The 9,615-nt window shown below is 35.4% G+C and overlaps 1 pseudogene; it reads right to left on the minus strand.

The window, feature by feature from the left end:
* Positions 1-276: 276 nt before the first annotated feature.
* The window catches only part of LOC124649454, a 13,675-nt pseudogene continuing 4,336 nt past the window's right edge, over positions 277-9,615 (minus strand).

Raw genomic sequence — 9,615 nt, forward strand, 5'->3', positions numbered from 1 at the left:
GGCATTCTTCATCTATGTCAAATTCATCAATGTTCTGTGTAATATTTTTTGACCGTTTCTACATCTACGACAAATTCATCAACATTATGCACGACCACCACTCTTAGAGGGGCGTAGAGAGGGGAATAGTATATACAATGTTCATTAGATTTGGTGCTGCGGGGCATATAATTGTTATGATAAATACATTTTATTGGAATACAACCAGAACAATAATCAAACATAAATGTGTAAGAGCCATGTAACTTCTCTAACATTCATATTTTTCCCGCCACATTACTTCTTGTTGAGAACAAGTCGGCGACGAAACTCTCCGAGAGCCCATATGGGGAATATGTTGTGGTAGTTGGAATAATTATAGTACAATGAAGAGTTGAAGCATCCAATGTGTTCCTATCGCAAAAAGTAGAACAAATTTTCAACAATTTAGACAGATGGGTATTGTAAGTTTTGAGAAGTAAGATATTCTTATGTTGGACCTCTAGTTCCTGTAGTAATATATTTTACAATGAATCTCCAAATGAACAGCAATGATACTATAAATTTAATATACATAAAATGAAGCCATACCTGTTGAGGGAAATCACCAGTGTCTTGTTGCATGTTGATCAATAGTTTTGCCGCACGATGCAGTGGTATTGGATCTCGTTCAACCTAAATAAAATATCGAACATAGGAAATCGATGAGTTGATAATGCAATTATTTCAAAACAGATGACACAAAGTTACGGCAAAAAACTTGTTATATTGAAAACACATGCTATAACGAGAATATAATTGAAGGGGAGAATAACATACCTGCCCAGAATATATTAAAGCTAACATGGACCAAGCGGTATTCACGGCATGAGGTCTACCGCTGTCAACATATTCCTATAAGTGAAATTTGTAAGAAACTTTAGCAAAATAAACTTCAAAATTGGAGATGTCTACCGCTATCAACAAATTCCTATAAGTGAAATTTGTAAGAAACTTAAGCGAAATAAACTTCAAAATTGGAGTCTTTCATGTGTAAAGATCATTTGTAAATTTAAGTAAGTTGTAATTTACAATTTACTAAATAATTAGGAAATACATCCTTTAAACAAAAATAAATAATCATAGTTTACTACCTCATTTTCGCTAGAAATATAGCTCTCTCCCCATCCACCAGTGGGCTGTTGATTTGATAACAGAAATTTGCATGCTCTTCTGATAGAAGAGCTAGTGTCATAAGTTCTTCCAGCTATTGTTAGACCCTTTATACCAAACATTGTCCCATAAGTGAAACAGATACCCCAAGTACCGTACCTGTAAGATAATTATGTTAAGAGATTGTTGGTTACTAACCATGTAATATGAACTAAAAAGACAACTGCCTAGTATTGTTTGGTTTGAGATGTGGGACAGTTCTTCAAGAAAAAATATCACTCCTCAATCTTTATAAAACAGAGACCGAGTATACACTATTTTTCTCTTTTTTTTCTTCATGCGGCTTAATGAGTCTATAAAAGCTCATTTTATCTATTCAAGCAATCTAATATTCAAGGTAATAATATGTTTTTTCAGAAATACATTAACCGATAGCTCAATTTACATGACTCAATAAGGTAAAAGTGGTTTTGTTAGATTCTTTGTTCAGTTTCTTCCAAACTATGTTCCAAACTAATTAATTTGTACAATTTGGGTTTTGGATTTCTTTTTGGGGATGTCCATTGTAATAGTGAATTTTTTTCTTAAAACGCACGTCTATTTGTTGATCATATATATAAATTTTACACAACATTGGTGAAGATCACTTTACCATGCGAACCCATTGGTTATACAAGTGGATTAAAATCAGTTACAACTTACCACTTAAAGGCATACCAAACTATAACTCGGGATCCTCTGTGACAAAAATGATGTGTCCAATGAGGCAAATTTTGAATCCACATTTGGCTTGAAGGTTCATAAAAATAAAGCATAGGTGTAGAACTGCAACATGATCAAAAGTAGTTTGCAAGAAATAGCACAATGTTGGTTACCATGAACCATCCTTTCTGTTGTTTTCTCTCAATAAAAAGAGCTGCCTTTTGTACACATTCCTCGATCTCATTGTTGCGGTAGAGTGGGTGTTGCTCTCTAAACATCATTAGAGCATCAATCACCGAAGATGTGCATTCTACAGATCTAGATATCATATATGTACTATAAGTCAGTTTCTGTAAAGAAAATATGAATATAGAAGCATAACTAGTTATCGAAAATGCAATAAAGGTTTCCGGATTTCTTACGGATAATCGACAACAATGTTGCGGAAACTCTCAGAAGGATTGAGAACCTAGGAGACAAATAATGTACGAGTTAGTAATATTAGTGTCTATTTTGAGGACAATAAGTTATTAGTGAAACTATATTTTACACCTGCGACAAAGACTTATTGGTGGAATATTTCTTAGGATCTTTTGCAAGAACGTGATGGACATGACATAGGAGCTGATCAGAACACATCCTATTAAACTCATTGAGATATCGACCAGCTCTCCCCGTACTTTTGGTCGTCAAACCCCCCCCCCCCCCTTTCTAACTTCTGAGCACATGCACTATTCATGGATTTGAAGTTGTTTGATCTTGATTCATTGATATCTCAATTAACCCATTTTTTGTGTTGTCCGATTGTAAGATATACAAGAGAATTAATCTTTCTTTTGAGATTGTGTTGATACTTTCATCATGAGATTTTAGATTAGCTAGGAACTCGAATTTTGGTTGTATAATCAATAGAGAACCGCTTAATTTGATGTGTTAATAATAATTCATTAATATATTCTTTCTGCAGGGAACAAGTGGCGATGTTTACGTGTCAATTAAGTGTACTGATGTACTAGCATGCTCTATTTTGTTCTTCTATATCATCGGTGTTCTAATGTTCTTTGCTTTTAATAATCACTAAGTTGCTCATATTCAGGTGCATATAGCTTCTACCAGCTGATAACCGGGTCGTGCATTTGTTGATCAATTCTTCATCTTGGACAAGCTGCAACTACTCGCCCGGTCACTTATTATTTATCATGTATGCTAATCTATGTAATTTTCTTGAATAGTGAAAATACTCATGTTTACTTTAGTTGTTTATAAAAATATATAAAATATGGACATGAGATTGTATCTATAAAAGGAATGAGAAGTTGATGACCTAAAAAAAGAACACATGACCTTGCATACGAAAGAACACTCGGTTTTGTATCTTTGGGTACGCCTCCTACATGCCCTATGTTGTTTCCAACTGATTTCAGCATGTTGTCTATAGTGTACCAAGTTGGTGTAAGTCATACACATTGCTCTATATAATGCCCGTGTTTTATCCATGTCTTATTTATATAATTTGCTAAGCGATAATTTTTACAATACTATATCCAAAGTTGTGCATTATTTAAATAACATTTCAGGTGATGCTATCTTATCTATGTGATCATTCAATATTACTATTGTCAATTAATGTGCGGGGTATCCTCTAGTTTTTGCAATAATAGACCTATTATATATATATATATTTATTTATATGATAAATACTTTCTACCCCTGGGTGTAACTACATCCATATCTCGTATACTAGCGTACGGAAATATATACTATACTTTGTTGGGTTGAGTATGTTTCTACAGTATATCTAACATACTCCAAATCAAGTTTGGTGGAAAAAATGCAATTGAACCCATAGTTTGCACTATATATCCATAATACATACATATGTATACGTAAAAAATGAGTCTACGTAAAAAAATATGCATACTACATACAAAGTAGTATATACATTATCAAATTAGTTTTATATACTTCTTACTACATGCACATACTCTCCGGTATGATAGATACTCTCTAGATTATGAGAAGGATGTGTGGGTGTAACTACACCCGGGTGTAGTATGAATATGTATATATATTGGTTGCATCTCTGTTTATTAAGTGTCACAATAGCCGGTGTTTCTATGGAGGGTATGTGAGATGTTCCAATCACTTGGATCGGGGTGTCACAGTTAGGTGGTTAAAGGTTGCTAATTAAAACACGTTGCGATATAATTGTTTAAGATATATGCAAACATGGACAAAGTTTAATTTCTTAGAAGCTAAATGCTCATCTACACCATTAGAAAAATCTTCATTATTCAAAATATAAGTTTGGCACAATGGGACTAAGTGATAGAGGTATTTAAAGTTTCATTGTATCGACCCGTTCTTCCATTAAATATTTATGTAGTACACATGTATGTAATATTTCCTTTTGTGTTGCTATGTGTACTCCCGCATACCTCGAATCCTTATTATAGAATTTTAGCTTTGCTCACAAGTAAAACTTGTTGAATATGTACTAAGATGAACATATAGCACCCTTATTTTCTAAAAAACTGAACTTATACCACCTATAATATTTACTTCATCAATGGGAAAACGTAGAAGATAAATACACTTACTTCTAACCAAGAGGATGTTCTCGCACGTTCATATGTAGAAAAGCTACCATCTTTGTTCTTCACCATAGGAAAGTGTAGAAAATGTCAGTGAGATACAAAAGAACTAAACATATTATTTGACATAAATTTCACACAAAACAATTTGAGGTTGTTTTCACACAATTTTTTTGCCAATTGCTTCCATGCTAGAGGTACGTAGTTTCTAACAAGATCTCCTACACGCATTATTTATTAGGAGAGTCCAAGAGTTGTTTCATATGGTCCTATCGATCTACTAGAGAAGCAAGAGACTTTTGGTCGTTGGGTAATGCAGTTTCATGTGTTTCAATAATCCTAACTAGTAAAAATTAGAATGTGTTCCTAGTTTCTCGATTTGTATATGTACATACCATGAAAGAAAGAACGCAGTCGATGGCTTCATACAACCTTTCTTGTTTGATTGGTTGTCCAACAAGGTCCGGAGAAATCTTGGATAACGACAACAATGCCTAAAGAAAACGATACTATGTAAGAGTATGTAAAACAATGACTTTCTCATGATAAATTATTATTTCACATGAAAGATATTTGTTGTGAAGAAGTTTATAGGGAACATATATCAACCTTAATTGCCTCTGCCGTACAATCAGATACAGACCACCCATTATCGGCTGTCGAAAGAGTCCATGAACCTTTTGATCTATGGCGATAGTACTTTTCATAATTTGGATGCTCTTGAAGAACCTACAACAATAAAAGAAACATCCTGACTCATTAATACTAGGAAAAAATTGCTAGGGGATGAAACACACCACCTTATTATGCATTTTCCATGTACCGTTGCAATTTCTTGCGGTAGTAGGAAACTTTTTATAGGGTTCATACGGTCCATGTCGTGGAAATTTGTAAACACGCCACAAATAATGTCGTTGGCGTAGGCACTTTGTTGCGCCACCGGTACTGGCCTACTACTAGTGTGGTAGAATAAATGCCACGCCACTGGAATATTGGCCCCACAAGCTAGCCCGATCGCAAACCCCTAGTGGCGTGACATATATTTGCATGCCACTACGATTTTTCTACTCGTGCCATTTTCTTTGCCGCACCACTAAATTTTACGATCTTTTTGCAGAAAATAAATAAAAATGGATTTTAAAATAAAAATTAGTGGCGCAGGTAGCTAGTGGCGTGGAGAATTGGGTCAGGCCACTAGCGGCTCAGTGACAACCAACTAGCCCCGCTCAGACCTGCTGGCTGGCCCACAAACGGATCCACGAAAAACTACTCTCTCAATCTCTTGTCCTTGCTCACTGTGCCTCCTCTCCCCCCCCACACACGATGTCGCGCCACCACGTTCCTCATCTTCCCTCAGCGCTATCCATCTTCCCTCCACACTCACGCTGCCACCACCACAAACCGTTCTCCACCGCCGCCTCCTAATATGGTGTGTGTCGTTACCTCCTCGATTTGTTCGGTGCCATCGCCTCCTACGATCCTTGCCTCCGCCTCCTCCGGCCCATGCCATCGCCTCGTCCGATCGGTGCTGCCGCCACAAGCTGCTGCCTCTCTCCTCCGGTCTTACTTGGAAACGACTTATATACCGATACAAGATGGACCCTGTGAAGAAGTTCATCTTGTATCTCGACAATGAGTTTCATACTACTTACTTCCGAGTACACTCCGAGAGAACACATCATCTTCGACTCACGAAGAGCTCCCCTAGAGCTGTTGGTGATTCTATGAGTCTCTCCGAGATTTCGTTAGTACTTCTAGCCACGTTCAATATGTTTTATCTTCTATGTTTAGAGATATATATGACTATGACAATGTAGTGGAGACGTCAATCATATGACTATGTGTAGTACATTTAGTATTAGCAACTTCTAGACAATGTTATCTTCCATAAAATGTTCTTTTGTATATTGTTCTAATTATGATTATGTGATATAAATAGTGTTGCTAGAAATTCATTAATTGCATGTTTTTTAATTCCCCAAAATAAGTTAGTGGCGTGGCACGGACACGCCATAGGTAAAAAATGTTGTGGATACCTGTGGGCCACAGTTACAAAATACCACTAACACAACACCTGTGGCGTGTCAAATCCCCTCCACTAAGTGTGGTATTGCCACGCCACTTCAAGGATTTTCTGTACTAGTGTTGGTAAATTTTCCAAAACACAATATTAGCTCAAAACTAAAAGTTTGACTTTTTTCATGAGAAATTACCAAACTAACCTTAAGAAAATGGATAACAACAAACCTGTGAATTTTGTAAAAACTCGTGAGCCTTTTTTATACATGGGCCAAATTCATTAGTAAGATCAGTTGAGCAGTATGCTTGAATTATGAATGCTGTCTCCCAGCTTTGGCAGCCTTCATATACCTATATTGACAAGGATATGCAAAGTATTGTCAAATATTACATTTTACATATCAATCCTTCTAAACAAATATATCAACTTGAACAATAGAAGGAACAAATATTGGTATCCAATTGTGTTTTCTTTCTAAGTAATGTCATGACAATCACATAATTTTTACGTGACCAATATTGTAGCCAAATAGAAAAAGACTCGGGCATCCTGAAAAATTAGGTGACAATTTCAGCTCAACTAAGACAATCTGATGATGCTATGTTATGTGAGTATTACCAAATGTAAGGTTATGATATCGAAAGATAAAATATATAGAATGTATCCCTAATATTTCCGTATGATAGTTCATTTATTGTTATGATAGTAAGGAATTATGTGGCAGCTCTGTCGGTTCCGAGGGAAAATGACATCATGTGTTTTTATTGTCCCTATTGCACCCAGCTCCACCAAAGCAAACAACTTTTATACGGACGACATCACATGTTTTGCTCGTCTCTATTGCAATCACCTTCATGTGCTTAACCTTCATTAGTCCTTTTAGATGCATACTTTTATAGCACGCCGTCGTAGAAGAACCTAATGCATTACTCTTAAGAGACAACAACCCAACGCATTACTCTTAAGTGTCTTTCTTAGGATGTTGCAATTAATTATTTTATCCTCATGCATACGTGAGATTGGACTAGCCAATTTTGTTGCCTATGACCACGTGCAAGGGTTGTGTCTAAGCAAAGAGAAAGTACATTAAGGTGATGTCAGCTGGCTATAAGGATTTAAATATTATATTTATACTTAGTTGGTGGAGGTAGATTATGAGAGAGAAGATAAGAGGTCTCTAAGTTAAAAGATAGTTGCAGCACAACCTTTTAAACATGTACTGTGTGATACTATAAGGTGGGAAATATATAAATAAAGTAGTGATTTTTGTAGCTAACTATTGTATATGTTAGCTATAAGGTTGACTATGGAAAATATTAGAATTTGCTATTGCCGATGATTGGCTATACAGACTGTTCTTGCTGTAAGATTTATCAATTCTCTCTATCCTCCTTAACTATCATGCCACATTAGCAATATACCCTGGATATAGCACTAAGCAATCTCCATTTTCAAAGGACTTAGGAAAACATGCGCAAGGGTCTTACGTGATGCATTATTGGATGAAACAACATAGTTGGGAGATGGGAATGACATATTCAAATTTGGATGAATAGGTGAGTTGTTCATTTATATAGTATTTATGTTTTGTTGAAATGGAAATATTGTTTGTATGCTATGTCGAGGAAATGATGTAGAAAAAATTTCAAAGCTGTTAAAAGGATATAATCAATATATTATAAGTGCACCTTATTTACATGCAATTATGTAATTGAATTGTAGACAACACCACCCAGCCTTGAGACATCACCAATAGTTGCTAGAAATAATTAGATACCCCCCTCCCCTCAAATTGAACAACAGACATAGACTAGGATAGAGATGGGGTGGAACTATTATTTTTGTACAAAAACTAATTCACCCGGCATATTTTTAATTCAACCTACATGTCCCAATAATCTTGAAAATATGATAGACCATTACCTGTGCCTTCATGCCATCTTCAGCAAGCCAGAAGTAATCATAAAACCTTGGAAGATGTTGTTTGAACTCATCTGAATTGGGATTTTCAACCCAACAACAGATCATATTCAATGCCTAATAAATAAGATATAATTTTTTTGTCAACATAATTTAAATTTTAAGCGAGAAAGGGTGCTCACAAGGGAAATAAATCAGAGGTATATGTACAACTTCCACAACATTTACCTTATCAATAGGGCAAATTCCAATGTATTTTGTTGTTTCGTCGTTAAAATGAATATATTCCATGAGGCTACTTAAAGCTCTTTCTCTTAGCTTGCTGACGTGGCCAGATATTTAACGTGGGCTCCACAAACTTGTTAAGACAACTATAAAGAAAACTTTGCACCTTTGATCCGGGATAGTGTAGGTCTTCCTATAACAAAGAAAGAATGTGGAATGAAGAGTTCCTTAATCATGATATTGTTTTCACCAATACAGAACTGCATGTTCTATGTTAAACTTAGACAGTATCAAACCTGGGCACAAGAGCTTCGTGCATTTTTCCAATTGACCTCATCATATGTTGTGTTATATAGTTCCTCCCGCAATGCGAGTATAGTTGGGGTAATCGGCCCCACAAATTTCTTTCCATAAAGATATGCCATTGGCATGTATACCAACCGGGTGAAGCACCAAAATCGACCTAGATGAAAAATTCTCGGTTCATCAAATAAATAAATAATCATTGTTTAGAAGAATGATAGGCGAAGATCATGGCAAGCTATGATAGATACACTAGGGTTTTGGAATGAATTACACTAGCCACAGATGGACAAAATGGGGAATGTCAAAATAATGGAAAGCTTATTTGGGAAACTATACAGTAATCTCAGTAAATACATAAGAATGATATGATAAAGAAATATTTAAAACAAAATAATGTTGAATTAAGTTAGTATAAAATATCTTCTAAAACTAAGTATGTAAAACAAATCTTGTTCTAAGCTTATCCTATCCATGATAGCATATGTTCATGTGTTATGTCAATGGTTGAAATAAGCACCTGGATGAATCGGAAGATAATGGGGAACCAACCACAATTCCGGAATAATTGGATTGTTTCCGGACCAATCATAGATGCCAATTATCTGAGAGTAACATTGAAGACAATCTTAGATAAATATTACTTAATCATGAAGCAATATGCTTAATATTTTTTAGACTTTCGGAAATACTTCCAGTTAATAAGCACAGACCCAAACT

Source organism: Lolium rigidum, chromosome 1 (genome assembly GCF_022539505.1).
Source record: "Lolium rigidum isolate FL_2022 chromosome 1, APGP_CSIRO_Lrig_0.1, whole genome shotgun sequence".
NCBI lineage: Eukaryota > Viridiplantae > Streptophyta > Magnoliopsida > Poales > Poaceae > Lolium > Lolium rigidum.